Genomic DNA, 15944 nt, shown 5'->3' on the forward strand with positions numbered 1-15944 from the left:
CCACATACACTGGGTTTTTAACAACTTGATCTTAGACCAGAACATTGGCAGAATTGGTGGGGGCTTGAGAGAGAGCAGGGTGAATTCCAACCCTGAGGGTGGAGCAAGAATGACTACAGTGTCTTCCTCAGAGCTTAGAAACTTCCAAGCTCTAAGGAAAGGCCTTAGGTTTCAAATTGAAAGGCCAAAATAGCTTGAGATGGCTCCAGGTATTTTGGCTGGAAAGAGTCTCCTGGCTCTAAAGAACCCTTGTGAGTTCTTCTACAGGAAAATCAGAGGCTCTTGTGTGTGATCTCTAGTCATCTAAAATATTGAACGTCTCAAAGAGGTAATAAATCCACTCTCATCCTGATGTAATGCAAATACGTCACTGGCTTTCCTACGTGGTTTGAGTTTTTTATTGAAAATAGGCAGGGAACCCCGGGAGCAACTCTTTCTCCTTAGCAAGCATCTGGCCCTGGGACCTCCTTCTGAAACTTCTAGAGCAGTGCTTCTCAAACTTTAGCATCAGAGTCACTTGAGGGCTTATTCAACACAGGCGGCTGGGCCCCACTCTCATCAATTCTGATTCTGTAGATCTGAGGTTGGGCCTGGAATTTGACATTCCATTAGCAGCACCCTAATCCCTCACCCCTTGCTCTCCTGTGCAGCATCCTTTGTGGCAAACATGACACTATTTCCTTAAAGTGCCTGGAGAGAACCAGTAGATAGTAGGGGGAAAAAAATTAAGAAATGAAAAGAAAATATATGGCATCTCTTCGTTACCTGTCTCCAAAAAATGCACCTTAAAACAAACATATGATTGGCCTGGGGGCACACAGCCAATCCTCAGCTAAGCAGGTTTCACGAGACAGTATCCCTCCTGGATACTGGTTACGGATATTTTCACCGGATAAAAGAATCAAGAAATAAGGACATCCCAGCCTGATAGAGTGTTAGACTGGTGGATGGTGACAAACATCATACTCTGTTGCCTCTCAAAGATGCTTTGATTCAACAGCAAACATGTACAGAGGACAGCAATTTTGAAACATACAACATTGGAAACCCCTAAAAGGTATCATCAGTGAATAGGATTTCCTGGGAGTTCCCTGGTCATGCAATGCAATTGTGATGGGATTGACAGAGAAAGAACAAAAAAAATTTGTTTTCTTTCGTTTTTACCTGAGGAAGTGCTCAACACACCTGCGATCCACTCATCTTTTACTTTGCTTCTATTTTCCATTGTGACAGAAAAACTTTTCCTACTTTTTCATATGAGTCCTCCGTTGGCTGTTAACAGAGGTTTCCAGGCAATGTTTTATTTTAAGAAGGAAAATGGAATGGCTGAGGAAATACAGGAAAATTAATCAATTGTATCAGTAGGGAATGTTGATCCGTATTGGTTTCTGCTCCTCGCATGTTGAAGGTCTCTTATTCCCTGACAGTCTTTGTTCGGTCATCCAGCGTCCTTCCACTCCCATCTCAAGCGTCTGGAGAGCCACAGCAGTCCTTGTCTCAGTATTGGATTACACTTGTGGCTGTGCTTTCTGCGCAGGTTGACAGGGAGAGACTGGAGGAGAAATCAGTGGACAGATGCTTTCGCTCTGTTCTTTGGCCCAGAACACAAAACTAACGTAAAAAAAACAAAAAACAAACAAACAAAAAAGATGATGCTGGGAGCGGTGGCTCACGCCTGTAATCCCAGCACTTTGGGAAACTGTGGCGGGTGGATCACCTGAGGTCTGGGGTTCGAGACCAGTGTGGCCAACATGGTGAAACCCGTCTCTACTAAAAATACAAAAATTACCTGGGCCTGATGACACGCACCTGTAAATCCAGCTGCCGAGACAGAAGAATCGCTTGAACCTGGGAGGCAGCGGTTGCAATGAGCCAAGATTAAGCCACTGCACTCCAGCCTGGGCTACAGAGCGAGACTCTGTCTCCAAAAAAAAAAAAAAAAAAAAAAAAAAGAATGGCCGCGGGGCGCTTTTCTCCCTTCTTCTTTGTCTTTCCTTCTCTTTAATCATAGCACAAAATGAGAGCAAATGTGAACCGCCCGTGGATGTGCACAATTTTGTTTGGGTTCAAGAGACCCTGTTGGGATCCCATTCTTCTTTCTTCCTCATTTCTTTCTCACCTTCCTTCTGCCGTCGCAATAGCCTTCAGTGATGTCGAAGCTCACGGCATAGAAATGGGTTATAAATGCAGGCAACCCATTGGGTTACGTCTTTACTCTCTATATGTTCAGAAATAGGACAGAAAAAGGTGCGGAGGCAGAAGTAAGTCTATGTTGCTTGAGAATTAGGTTTGAGCACTATCAGAGCAAAAAAAACAAACAAACAAACAAACAAAAAAGACACCGTTTGGAGGTGCCGGGGATCGAACCCGGGGCCTCATACATGCAAAGCATGCGCTCTACCACTGAGCTACACCCCCTTTCTGAAAAAAAAATCCTTCTTGTAATAATTTCCAGGAGGTAACTTTCTTTTTCTGAGTATTGTGGAGCGTCTGCAGCTGCTGTGAGTAGAAGATACTAGGTACTAATGGGGGATACAAATTATTTAGAATACAGTATACGACTTGAAATGGAAGGCGCCTGTAATCCCAGCTACTGGGGAGGCTGAGCCAGGAGAATCCTTGAACCCGGGAGGCGGAGATTGCACTGAGCCGACATCGCGCTACTGCACTCCAGCCTGGGCATAGGAGCGAAACTCAATCTCAAAAAAAAAAAAAAAAATCACTTCCTAGGTTTCAGACTTTAAAGAATTTATTTAATGTCAGCGCTTCATGGAAGACTTCACTGGAATATGCAACTAAAGGAGAGAGTGATGCATATATATATATGCGTGTGTGTGTGTGTGTGTGTATTACCTTTATCGGATTTTCAACAGCAAAAAAATGGAGTTCTATACACCTTTCTGGGATTGGCATGCAAGTGTTGTATAAGGGTTGTATTAGCCGGGCGCTGTATCTTACGCCTGTAATCCCAGCACTTTGGGAGGCCGAGGCGGGCCGATCACCTGAGGTCGGGAGTTCCAGACCAGCCTGACCAACATGGAGAAACTCCGTCTCTTCTAAAAATACAAAATTAGCCAGGCGTGGTGGCGCATGCCTGTAATCCCAGCTACTCGGGAGGCTGAGGCAGGAGAATCGCTTGAACTCAGGAGGCGGAGGTTGCGGTGAGCCGAGTTCGCTCCATTGCACTCAGCCTGGGCAACAAGAGTGAAACTCCGTCAAAAAAATAAATAAATAAACAAAATAAGGGTTCTATTAGGCAAAACTGAAAGAAAGAAAAAAAAAAAAAGCCTGCCGAAACCAGGGACCTTTAGATCTTCAGTCTAACGCTCTCCCAGCTGAGCTATTTCGGCTTCCCGAACTTGTTGTTTTAGGTGTTTCTTCAAAATATAAAAACTCATTTGTAGGGTCAGTATATCTTCCAATTCTGTTGTCTTCAATATCACCTGTCATTCACTCACCCCTTCACCCCCAAAATATAGATTCTTCCCCAATTTATGTCTGAAAACAGGACCCAATTTTAAGGACAATGAATGGGTCAGCAAAAGCCAGGGAAAGAAAAGGCAAAGGTGAAGAATAGAGCAAAGCAAGAACATGCTCCCCTACATGGTCACTGCTCAGAATACCAAGGGAATTCAAAAGAAAATTTTCTAGGCTTTTCCTTTTCTCTGGGCTCTTGTTTTTCTGTCTTGCTCTTCAACGATATGGCAAAAAGGAACAGAGGATTATTGGGCACGTTAATGTGGTGGCAGGTTTATAGCTTCTGACTAAAGAAATCCTGAGCGAGACGGTTCATTTTCGCTATTCCCTTCCTTTCACTCGTCTTGTGCTGACACATCCACCTTGGGTGGTACAGAGACCCAGGGAGTGGAAATGGAAAGTATAATATGTTTATTTTAGTGTGACCACGCAAGGCGTGTTTTTAAAAGGAGAAAAGTACAGAGTGGCGAGAATTGTGAAAAACAGATGAACATGTATGCTTTTGAACTCTGTGCAAGGCAAGGACACACTACCACTGAGCCTCACCTCTCTCGCTACAGAAACATCGTGAAGATCTTTTTTGACGCGTTAGTCATATTTCTGAGAGGTCTTCAAAAATATGGTAAGTTGACCGGATAGAAAATCCACTATCTCATATCTCACTATTTCTTACCTCTAAACTATATCCCCTGAAGCTGCTAGGAGAAATGTAAGAGAATCACAGACCAGAACACAGTTTCTGCTTTTGGAACATTTCATCCCATCAGTTTATTCTGAGGTTTCCTCTCCAGCAAACTGCCTGGGGTAATTTTCTCCCACAGCCAACAGGTAAGATATCCAGATGGAACTTCCTCTGGGGTCTTCAACCTGTCTGTCTCCATTTCTTCTCTTTCATCTCCTTACAAAGTTTTTCAAGCCCCGTCCTCCTTAAGAAAACATGATGAGCCACAGTCTAGGAGAAGATATTCCAATGCTTATATTTTACTAAGGATCTTTATCTGGAATATGTTAAGAACTTCTACAAAGCACTAAGAAAAAGACTAAAACTTCAATAAGAAAGAGCAAATTAATATGCACTTCACAAAAAATCGCTATTGAGTAAAATAAAATATGCTCGACATCTTTTGCTATAAAGGAAATGCAAATTAAAAACACAACAATGCTGGACACAGTGGCTCACGCCTATACTCCCAGCAGTTTGGGAGGTCGAGGCGGGTGGATCACCTGAGGTTAGGAGTTCAAGACCAGCTGGCCAACATGGCGAAACCCGGTCTCTACTACAAATACAAAAATTTAGACGGCCACATGCCCCTGTAGTCCCAACTACTCAGGAGGCTGAGGCATGAGAATCTCTTGATCCTGGGAGGCAAAGGCTACAGTGAGCCAAGATTGTGCCGCTGCACTCCAGCCTGGGCAGCACAGCAAGACACTGTCAAAAAAAAAAACAAAAAACCACACACAAAATAATGTTGCTCTTCATCGGAATCATTTAACCTAAAAAGTGGATAATATCAAGTGTTGCTGAGTATGTGAAGCAATTGGAACGTGCATACATGGCTGATGAGACTGTAAACTGCTATATCTACACTGGGAAACTATCTGAAAATATCAACTAAATATATATATATATATATATATATATATATATATATATATATGCTGTGACCCCAAAACTAGACGGTTACATTTATACCCAAGAGAAGTGCATGAACATTTCCCTTGAAGGACATGTATCAGAACGTTTACAGCAGCATTAGACATTTCAACCAAAAACGAGGGGTGCTGCAAATGTACTTGGACAGTAAAATGAATTAATAAATCATGATGTACAGTATTCAGACAATAGAATACTCGAGAGCAATAGAAAATAACTACTGTTACTAGCAACAATATATAGAAAATGAAGGCTGGGCGCGGAGGCTCACGCCTGTAATCCCAGCACTTTGGAAAGCCTAGGCGGGCAGATCACGAAGTCAGGAGATCGAGACCATCCTGGCTAAAACAGTGAAACCCTGTCTCTACTAAAAATACAAAAAATTAGCTGGGAGTGGTGGACGGCACCTCTAGTCCCAGCTGCTCGGGAGGCTGAGGCAGGAGAATGGCGTGAACCCGGGAGGCAGAGCTTGCAGTAAGCCAACATCGCGCCACTGCATTCCAGCCTGGGCGACAGAGCAAGTCTCCACCTCGAAAAAAAAACGGAAAGAAAAAAGAAAAGAAAATGAATCTAATTTTATTTTTTTAACAAAAATTGAGTGAAAGAATCCATACTCAAATGAGTACAGATCTGCTATGGTTTGAAAGTGTCCCCTCCAAAGCTTAGGTGTCACCATGTGATAATTATCAAGAGATAGGGCCTTTAAGAAGATTAAGCCATGAGGGTTCCTTCCTCATGAATAATATTAGGTACCCTTATAATAAGAGTTGACAAAGGAAGTTCATCTCTCTATTGCCCTCAGTTTTATGCCGTGTGAGGACACAACAAAAAGGCCATCACCAGACATGAGAGCCAGTGCCTTGATCTTGAACTTCCCAGCCTGCAGAACTGTGAGAAAATAAGTTTCTGGGCCTGGCGCAGTGGCTGTCTCCTGTAATCCCAGGGTTTTGGGAGGCCAAGGTGGATGGATCACCTGAGGTCCGGAGTTCAAGACCAGCCTAGCAAACATGGTGAAACCTCATCTCTACTAAAAATACAGAAAAATTAGCTGGGCGTGGTGGCATTCGCCTGTAATCCCAGCTACCCAGGAAGCTGAGACAGGAAAATTGCTTGAATCCGGGAGGCAGAGGTTGCAGTGAGCCAAGACTGAGCCACTGCACTCCAACCTGGGCAACAAGAGTGAAACTCTGTCAGGAAGGGAAGGGAAGGGAAGGGAAGAGAAGAAGGGAAGGGAAGGGAAGGGAAGGGAAGGGAAGGGAAGGGAAGGGAAGGGAAGGGAAGGGAAGAAGGGAAGGGAAGAGTTCTGGTCGTTACAAATTACCAGTCTTGAGTGATTTTGTAGCAGCCCAAAATAGACTACGATGATATTATATGATCTCATTTATATTATTTAAAACATAAGAAAAATAATCTATGGAGGTGGAGGTCAGAGAGTTAGGATAATTGAAAAGAGGCAAAAGGCAGCTGTTGGTTGCTGAAAAATTCAGTATCTTGGCCTGAATTTTGGTTATATATAATAAGCCGTAAGCTGAATAGGTTTCATGTGTTTTATTTTATATAAATGAAGGCTTAAATTTAAATACAAGAAAAAAAAGGATTTCCTAAGTACTTCCTATCCTCCAGTACATTCTCTCTCTTCCTTAGGGTTGTTTTGTTTTGTTCAGACGGAGTCTCGCTCTGTCGCATCCTCATGATTATTAGGACTTGGATGGACGGGATGGTAGAGTGAGTCTAAGCGCCACATCCCCCCGTCGCTTCCTCTGGATATGAGGGAAGAGAGGTACTTTTTTTGTCCCTAGGGAGGAAGACTCGACCAGGAAGGGGACCTGGTTCGTTTCGGCTTTAAGAGCGCCTCTCCGCTATTTCCGTCGCTCAGCAGACCGGCTGAGCTCTTTGAAGGAGAGAGTGATGTTGGGTTTTGGTTTGCGCTTCAGGAACGGCTGATACTGTAGCTTCTGAGGGAGCTGCAGGGATTTCCCGATTTCCTGCGTGCCTGTGTTAAAGTTAGAAGCGGGATCTGCTGGCAGCTTCGAAACTGAGCATGACGGTGGAAACATCTAATTTTATTAGTTTTTGCTTGAAATGCAAAAGATGAGAAAGAAAGTTTCCGTTTGTTTGCTCCACATATTTCTCTTAGAATGAAGCCGATTGAAAGTTAACTTCACTCTGAAGAAACTCCTCCTGGCGTTTGCAAAGATCTCCTGTATGTCTCACGTCCAGCTTGACTCAAAAGGACTCTAAAGAGCTGGAGAGCGGCTGGGGAAAGACGGAGTCACGGTACAATCGGTGTTAACTACTTGTGCAGCCACCGCCTCCTTAGTCCTATTACAGGCGCAGAGGCAGTATAGCTGAATCCCTCACAAGTCGAGTGGGTTGACCTCAGATTGACTTTAGCGATGGCTTGTGACCACCTGATAGATAGTGGCCGTTACAGCGTTTAGAAAGTGAGTAAAAGAAAGGATGCATAGGGAAGCCCACAAGTTTGCTTGGCTTCTGCAGATGGAGAGAGGTCGCTTTTCTGCCTTCTGGGTGTTTAGTAACTTATTTTTTGTTTCCTTTGTTGGCATGAAATAGAGCTGAAAATAAAAGCAGATTTTCTTTTAACAAGATAGTATTAAGATGCTTGGAGAGTATTTCCCTGTGGATTTCTGCTTGGCACGGTGATACCACAAAGAGCTCTAATCTGGAGGTATGGGTTGTTCTCTAGCTTAGAAGGAGGTCAATCCTGGAGAGTAAGTACTGTGAGGTACAAAAGGATCCTTTGGGATTGGAAAAATAAACGTTCATTACTTTTATTTATGTAAAACAACAAAATGAGCTTTCTCCTATACTGATCTTGGTCCCTGGAGTCCAGAGTGTTTGCATCTCAGACCAGAAGCTTCCTCAGAGGACCCAGAGAAGTGCTTTTTACTTCCACCAAATTTCAGCTGAGGTGAATGCTGTCTTTTCGTCATTTGTTGTGTGTTTGTAGTTAAGTAGTTTAAGTTTCAGAGTTTGTGGGTCTCCAATGGAAAAAGTTACCACCACACATCAAATCATCAACCCCTGGCAGTGTAATCTTTTAGTGAAAGCTTGTAGGGCTTCTGCAACCTGGTTAGGAGGAGTTAGAAAAAGAAACAGAAAAAGACTTGAGCCTTTTAGCTTCTGACCTGAAATCAGACTTGGGCCACACAGTTCTATGGTTTCTGATGATTTCATTTACAGCTAGAAATCGGCTGGATGGCCAGGAATACTACTTGCTTCCCCCGTGCGTGGTCCATGTTAATGATTGATGGGACTGCTTAGAAAGAATAGGCGGATAATCCTAGGCAGCAAATAACCTCAAGTGAATGAACACGAATCACCCTCCGTATGAGAGAGAAATGCAGAGGCCAACATGATTCACCTTGACAGACAGAAAAATTTAAAGTTGGGGAATATCATGGACCGCTTCTTACTGGTGTCCCGGGGAAGAAAACGAGGACTGGAGGTACTAGGGATCGAACCCAGGGCCTCGTGCATGCTAAGCACGCGCTCTACCACTGAGCTATACCCCCTCCAGATTCAGGCCCCTCAGAAAACGCTTTGGCGATGGCCAATATGTGAGCCTGCCCTCTGTGTCAGGATAATCACTATATGTTTCCAATTCCATTGTTAATTCCCTACATGAAGCGCTTCCTCTTTTAGGCACGGCTATACCAAAAGAAGGCTAGCTTAGCCGGGTGCGGTGGCTTACGCCTGTAATCCCAGCACTTTGGGAGGCTGAGGCAGGTGGATCGCGAGGTCAGGAGTTCAAGACCAGCCTGGGCAAGATGGTGAAACCCTGTCTCTACTAAAAATACAAAAATTAGCCTGGCGTGATGACAGGCTCCTGTAATCCCAGCTACTCTGAAGTAGAGAATTGCTTGAACCCGGGAGGCGGAGGTTGCAGTGAGCTGAGATCGGGCCACTGCACTCCAGCTTGAGCGACAGAGCGAGACTCCATCTCAAAAAAAAGAAAGAAAGAAAGAAGAAAGAAAGAGAGGAGAGAGAGAAAGAAAGAAAGAAAGAAAGAAAGAAAGAAAGAAAGAAAGAAAGAAAGAGAAAAGAAAGGAAAGTAGCTTAGTGGTAAAAATAAAGGCACTGTTCCTGATTTGTGGTCAGCCCAAGATCAACTCACCCCAAGGTGGACTCTCCATCACGTTAGACTTCCTGGAGCATACTTGCATTCTATCATTTGAGTGTGTCCCAGTATACAACATTCTCTTGCAAATTTTGTGATTATAACTTTCTGTATTCTTTTGACTCTTGGAAGCATGTTGGTGTTTCACATAGTCAAAAAATAAAACTGACTCAAGAGCGTGTGAAAACACGTTAAAATTCAATACGAATAGAGTCAAATTCAAATGGCGTTGTCTATCGCTTCTCGGCCTTTTGGCTAAGATCAAGTGTAAAATTGCATTGTGAAACAATAACATACTCCTACTTGAAAAGGAAAGAACTGATCTATGAAAATGGTTTATACAGTTTGTTGTTCTAATTTTAAGATTAAAAAGAATTGCAAACAAATCTTGAACTCTGTATCAGGGTTATTTTTGTAGAGCTAGGGCTGTAAGAATTCTGAGATTTTGTGTGAATTTTAGGATTGGGAAAATGAGTGTGTGTGAGCGGGTGTGTTGGAACCAGGCTGTCACTGTAAGAGAAAGAAGGTAAAGAATAGTCCTGTTGGTGTTGATGGGAATTGGAGGCATCAGTATGAAATTATGCATATGTAATTTTATAGGCTGGGCGCAGTGGCTCACGTTTGTAATCCCAACACTTTGGGAGGCCGAGAAGGGCAGCTCACTTGAGGTCAGGAGTTCGAGAACAGCCCGGCCAACATGGTGAAACCCCCGTCTCTGCTAAAAATTCAAAAATTAGCCGGATGTGGTTGTGCGTGCCTGTAGTCCCAGCTACTCGGAAGTCTGAGGCAGGAGAATCGCTTGAACTCAGGAGGCAGACGTTGCAGTGAGCCAAGATCCTGCCACCGCACTCTGGCCTGGGTGACTTAGACTTTGTCTCAAAAAAAAAAAAAAAGTAAAATTTCCCTGCAGATCTGTCTGCTAACTGGGCCTGGAAGAAATACCTCAGAAACAATAAGCAAAGATAACAATATTTTGATTTACAAATACCATTCCCTACTAAAAGGCACCAGAGATACTAATAGAAAGTAGCTACTAGTGTCAACTACACTGACTCCAGGACTGTGCCAGGGAAACTGCAAGGTGAACCTAAGATATCTTGCTGCGCCAGAATGACGGGGATGACTTAAAAGCATACAGAAGTGGGCGTGAAGGGAATCTCCTTGACCAAATCTGACACACTTTGAGCATTAATTATGACAATAAATGATTATCAATCTTGGTAACTTAAACAAATAAATATCTTTGGCCAGGCGCAGTGGCTCACGCCTGTAATCCCAGCACTTTGGGAGGCAGAGGCGGCTGGATCACGAGGTCAGGAGTTCGAGACCATCCTGGCTAACACAGTGAAACCCCGTCTCTACTGAAAATACAAAAAAAATTGGCTGAGCGTGGTGGCGGGCGCCTGTAGTCCCAGCTATTCGGGAGGCTGAGGCAGGAGAATGGCGTGAACCCGGCAGACGGAGCTTGCAGTGAGCTGATATCATGCCACTGCACTCCAGCCTGGGCAACAAAGCGAGACTCTGTCTCAAATAAATAAATAAATATGGAAGATGGGAAGATTTTCTTTACAGTGGTATGCCAGCTAATAAATGTGGAAGGAAGGATAAAATTTGCAAATCCCCATTAGAAAATTAGAAAATCTGGACACCATCAGAATGCTGATAGGTGCAGGCAAAATTATAAGTCAATGCTAAAAGCATAGGTAAAATTTTGATGAGGATCAGGATATTTATATAGTCTCAGAGTATTTCTCTAGAGCTTACTTATTGATTACAATGAGGAAGATGATACTTTTGCAGGGAAGAACTAGTAGTTACAAACTTAACCAAATGATGAAAGCTAACTTCACTAATAATGGGGAAAATTGGCATCACATGCTTCTTGGTGTGATAGAGGATAATATGATTTTTTGTGACATTTCTTCCAATTTCCATAAACTTAATCTTACCATGAGTAGGACAAATTAAGAAATATTCCACAAACCAGTGGCATATACTCTTCAAAAACATTATCAAAGTTGTGAAAGATACAATTGAGCAACTGTTCTAAATTAAAGGAGACTAAAGAGTCAAGACAATTAGATTCATATGTGTCTGTGAAATGGATCCTAGCTTGGGAGAGAAATTTCTATAAAAGATTGTATTGGTACAATTAGTTAAATTTTTATAGATTGTATATTAGATAGTGCTATTTTATCAATGTTAAGTTTACTGAATTTGATAATTGTGCTGTGTTAAGGAATTGATCTTGTTTTAAGAAATACACATTGATGAATTCAGGGATTAAAAAGATATAATGTCTGAAAATCATTATCAAATAGTTTAGAGAAATAATCTTTGAGATCTCTCTCTGTCTCTCTCTCCATATATATATATATATATATATATATATATATATATATATATATTCCATTGTTGCTGATAGTTTGGTTGAAGAGGCAAGATGGTCTGAAATGATCCCAAGATGTGGACAATATTTGCTTCTCATGTGGTTCCTATTCCATTTTAAATGTTTCCAGGCAGAAACAAAGATACACATTTCTCAATTTGTATTCAAATCTAACAGGTGTTTTATTCTATTTTCCTGCTCACACTCCCTGTTTGGGAGTCAATCAACTAAGGACATCTGAAGGAAACAGAATTTAATTCTCAGAGTCAGGAGGTGATGAGAGACTGCTTTGGTAGGGAAAGTAATAGTAAATTTGTTCTTTCTTGGTTAAATAAAGAAGAAAAAGAAAGAAGAGAGGGAGGCAGGGAAAGAAATAGAAGGCATAACAATCCTAAATATGTATCCACCAAACAGCAGAGCTGCAACATATGTAAAGAGAAAAAAACAGAACTTTAAAAAAAAATAGACAAATCCACAATTACTTTGCAGACTTCAAAACTTCTCTCATAATGATTGATAGAACAACTAAACAGAAAATCAGCAAGAATGTTGAAGAACTAGGCCGGGCGTGGTGGCTCACACCTGTAATCCCAGCACTTTGGGAGGCCGAGGCGGGCGAATCATGAGGTCAGGAGATCAAGACCATCCTGGCTAACACGATGAAACCCCATCTCTACTAAAAAATACAGAAAAATTAGCCGGGCGTGGTGGCGGGTGCCTGTAGTCCCAGCTACTCGGGAGGCTGAGGCAGGAGAATGGCGTGAACCCGGGAGGCTGAGCTTGCAGTGAGCTGAGATCTCGCCACTGCACTCCAGCCTAGGCAACAGAGCAAGACTCTGTTTCAAAAAAAAAAAAGAATGTTGAAGAACTCAAAACATCTTCAGCCACCAGAATTCAGTTAACATTTATAAAACAGTCCACACAGGAAGAGCAGAACACACAAGTCAAATCCACACGGAATATAGGTAAAGGTAAAACACATCCTGGGTCATAAAACAAACCTCAACAAATTTAAAAGAATTAACTAATATGGTATAATCCCTGACCAAAATGAAATTAAAGTAAAAATCAGTCACAAAAAGACAGAAAAATGTCCAAACGCTTGGAAAATGAACAACACACTACTAAACAGTTCATAGGACAAAGAGAAAACCTTAGTAGATATCAAAAAATAAGTTAGCATGAATAAAAATGAAAATACAATATATTAAAAATTCCAAGATATCCTAAAGGAGTGCTGAGAGAGAAATATACAGCACTAAGTGCATACATTAGAAAAGAAAAAAGTCCCAAATCAGTCCTCTAAGCTCTTACTTGAAGAAACCAGGTAGGAAAAAGAGCAAAATAACCCAAAGCAAATAGAAGAAAGGAAATAATAAAAAATAAAAGTAGAAATCAATGAAATGGAACACACGCACACACACACACACAAATAGAAAAACAAACAAAAAGCTAGTTCCTTTCAAGGATCAATAAAAGAAGAACTCTAGCAAGATAGAAATTTTCAGCAGAGAGATGACACAGTTTACCAACATCAGGAATAAAAAGAGGACATCACTGTAGACTCAGCTGACATCAAAATGATGAAGGAGGCTGGGAATGGTGGCCCACGCCTGTAATCCCAGCACTTTGGGAGGCCGAGGTGGGCAGATCACTTGAGGTCAGGAGTTTGAGACCAGCCTGACCAATATGTCAAAACCCCGTCTCTACTAAAAAACAAAAATTAGCTGGGCATGGTGGGAGGCGCCTGTGATCCCAGCTACTCAGGAGACTGAGGCAGGAGAATCGCTTGAACTCAGTAGGCGGAGGTTGCAGTGAGCCAAGATTGCACCACTGCACTCCAGCCTGGGTGACAGAGCAAGGCTCCTTCTCACAAAAACAGAACAAAACAAAACAAAAACAAACGAAAAAGAGATGGTAAATCCAACCCCACCCCTGACATAATGCAACTACAAACCCCACTGGCTTTCCTACGTGGTTTAAGTTTTTGATTGAGAATAGGCAAGGAACCCCAGGAACAAATCTTCCCCCTCAGCAGCCGCCTGATCCTGGGACCTCCTTCTTAAACTTCTAGAAGAGTGCTTCTCAAACTTTAGCATCAGAGTCACTTGAGGGCTTATTCAAACACAAGAGGCTGAGCCCCATGTTCAGCAGTTCTGATTCAATAGATCTGAGGTTAGGCCTGGAATTTAGCATTCTGCTTGCAGCACCCTAATTCCCCACCCCTTGCTCTCCTGTACAGTGTCCGCTGCGGCTGACATGCCACTGTTTGCCTGGAGAGAACCAATAGATGCCAGGAAATTAAAAAAGAAAAAGTATGAAACAAAAAGAAAATACATGGCACGTGTGTATTACCTTCCTCCAAAAAATGTATCTCAAAACAAACATGTGATTGGCCTGGGGGCACACACACAGCCAGTCCTCAGCTAAGCAGGTTTCACTAGACCGTATCCCTCCTGGATGCTAGTTATAGATACTTTCACTGGACAAAAGAATCAAGAAGTAAAGACATGCCAGCCTGATAGAGTGTTAGGCTGGTGGACTGGGAATAAACATTGTAGTTTCTCGCCTCTCAAAGACACTTTAATTCAACAATAAACAAATATGTACAGAGAGAACAGCAGTTTTGAAACTGTATACCATTGGAAACCTTTAACAGGTACCATGAGTGCATAGAATTTCTTGGGAGTTCCCTTTTCAAAAAAAGCAGTTGTAATCAGATGGATCGAGAAAGAACATGAAATGTCTGTTTGGTTTTTTCCAAGGCAGAAAGTGCCCACACAATTGCGATCTACTTACCTTTTACTCTGCATGTATTTTCCATTGTGACAGAAAACCTTTCCCTGTTTTTTTCTTATGGACCTCTGTTTGCTGTTACCAGAAGTTCCCAGGCAATATTACAGTGACTGAGGAAATGCAGGAATATGAATATGAATCAGTCTTATGGAATATCAGTAGGGAATGTTGATCCCTATTAGTTTCTGCTTCTTGCATGTTGAAGACCTCTAATTCCCGGACAGTCTTCGTTTGGCCGTCCAGCGTCCTGCCACTCCCATCTCAAGTGGCTAGAGAGCCACAGCAGTCCTTGTCTCAGTATTGGATCGCACTTGTGTCCCTATGCAGGTCGACAGGGAGAGACTGGTGTAGAAATGAGTGGACAGATGCTTTCGCTCTGTTCTTTGGCCCAGAAAACAAAAATAACTTAAAAAAAAAAAAAGATGCCCACTGGCATTTTTCTCTCTTCTTGGTCTTTGCGTCTCTTTAATCATAGTACAAAATGGAAGGCCGGGCGCGGTGGCTCACGCCTGTAATCCCAGCACTTTGGGAGGCCGAGGCGGGTGGATCACGAGGTCGGCAGTTCAAGACCAGCCTGACCAACATGGTGAAACCCCGTCTCTACTAAAAATACAAAAAAATTAGCTGGGCGAGGTGGTGGGCGCCTGTAATCCCAGCTACTTGGGAGGCTGAGGCAGGAGAATTGCTTGAAACCGGAAGGCGGAGGTTGCAGTGAGCCGAGGTGGTGCGACTGCACTCTAGCCTGGGCAACGAGAGCAAAACTCCGTCTCAAAAAACAAAACAAACAAACAAAAACAAAACAAAACAAAATGGGAGCGAACGCAAGCCGCCTGTGAATGTTCATGCTTTTGTTTGGGTTCAAGAGACCACTGTTGCGATCCTGTTCTTTCCCCCTCGTTGCTTTTTTGTCTTCCTTCTGCTGTCGCAATCGCCTTATGTGATGTTGAGGCCCACAGCATAACGTTTGGAAATAGTTCAAGGCAATGCATTGGAGTACATTTTTACTTACTATATGTGCAGAAATAGGATAGAAAAACGTGAGGAGGCAGAAGTCTGTCACTTCAGAACTGCCAGAGGGAAACCATCACTTGGAGGTGTCGGGGATCGAACCCGAGGCCTCATACATGCAAAGCATGCGCTCTACCACTGAGCTACACCCCCTTACTATAACACCCATTGGTAATCATTTTCAGGAGGTAACTTTCATTTCCTGAGACTCCGTGAGCATGCTGGTAGTAGTGGTCAGTACTATAGACCGTGGAGAGCTACTCTGAGCAGGAGATACTTGGTAATAACGGGGGATACAGATTCTTTAGAATACTGTGTAGGACTTGAAACGAAAAACGAAAGATTAGAGAAGTGTCAGATAATAACCGCAAGAAGTTTCCTTTGTGGCCTGAAGACGTTGAGTTCTTAGGGTCTCCTTCTATTATGCTTGGCAAGAATCAAGTTCTGATTTTCGTTTCTTTTGATTTCTTCCATATATA

The 15944-nt window shown here is 42.7% G+C and overlaps 4 non-coding genes across 4 annotated transcripts; 1 reads left to right on the forward strand and 3 right to left on the reverse strand.

Moving 5' to 3' along the window:
• Window positions 1-2346: 2346 nt before the first annotated feature.
• Window positions 2347-2418, reverse strand: TRNAA-UGC (transfer RNA alanine (anticodon UGC)). The gene has a single exon. It is a non-coding gene; the product is annotated as a tRNA-Ala (tRNA).
• Window positions 2419-8595: 6177 nt separating this feature from the next.
• On the reverse strand, window positions 8596-8667 carry TRNAA-AGC (transfer RNA alanine (anticodon AGC)). Its single transcript has one exon. It is a non-coding gene; the product is annotated as a tRNA-Ala (tRNA).
• Window positions 8668-9507: 840 nt separating this feature from the next.
• Window positions 9508-9695, forward strand: LOC115935037 (U2 spliceosomal RNA). The gene has a single exon (XR_004070762.1). It is a non-coding gene; the product is annotated as a U2 spliceosomal RNA (small nuclear RNA).
• A 5851-nt stretch (window positions 9696-15546) lies between these two features.
• TRNAA-UGC (transfer RNA alanine (anticodon UGC)) lies at window positions 15547-15618 on the reverse strand. The gene has a single exon. It is a non-coding gene; the product is annotated as a tRNA-Ala (tRNA).
• Between the last annotated feature and the right edge of the window lie 326 nt (window positions 15619-15944).

This window comes from Gorilla gorilla, chromosome 5, assembly GCF_029281585.2.
Source record: "Gorilla gorilla gorilla isolate KB3781 chromosome 5, NHGRI_mGorGor1-v2.1_pri, whole genome shotgun sequence".
NCBI lineage: Eukaryota > Metazoa > Chordata > Mammalia > Primates > Hominidae > Gorilla > Gorilla gorilla.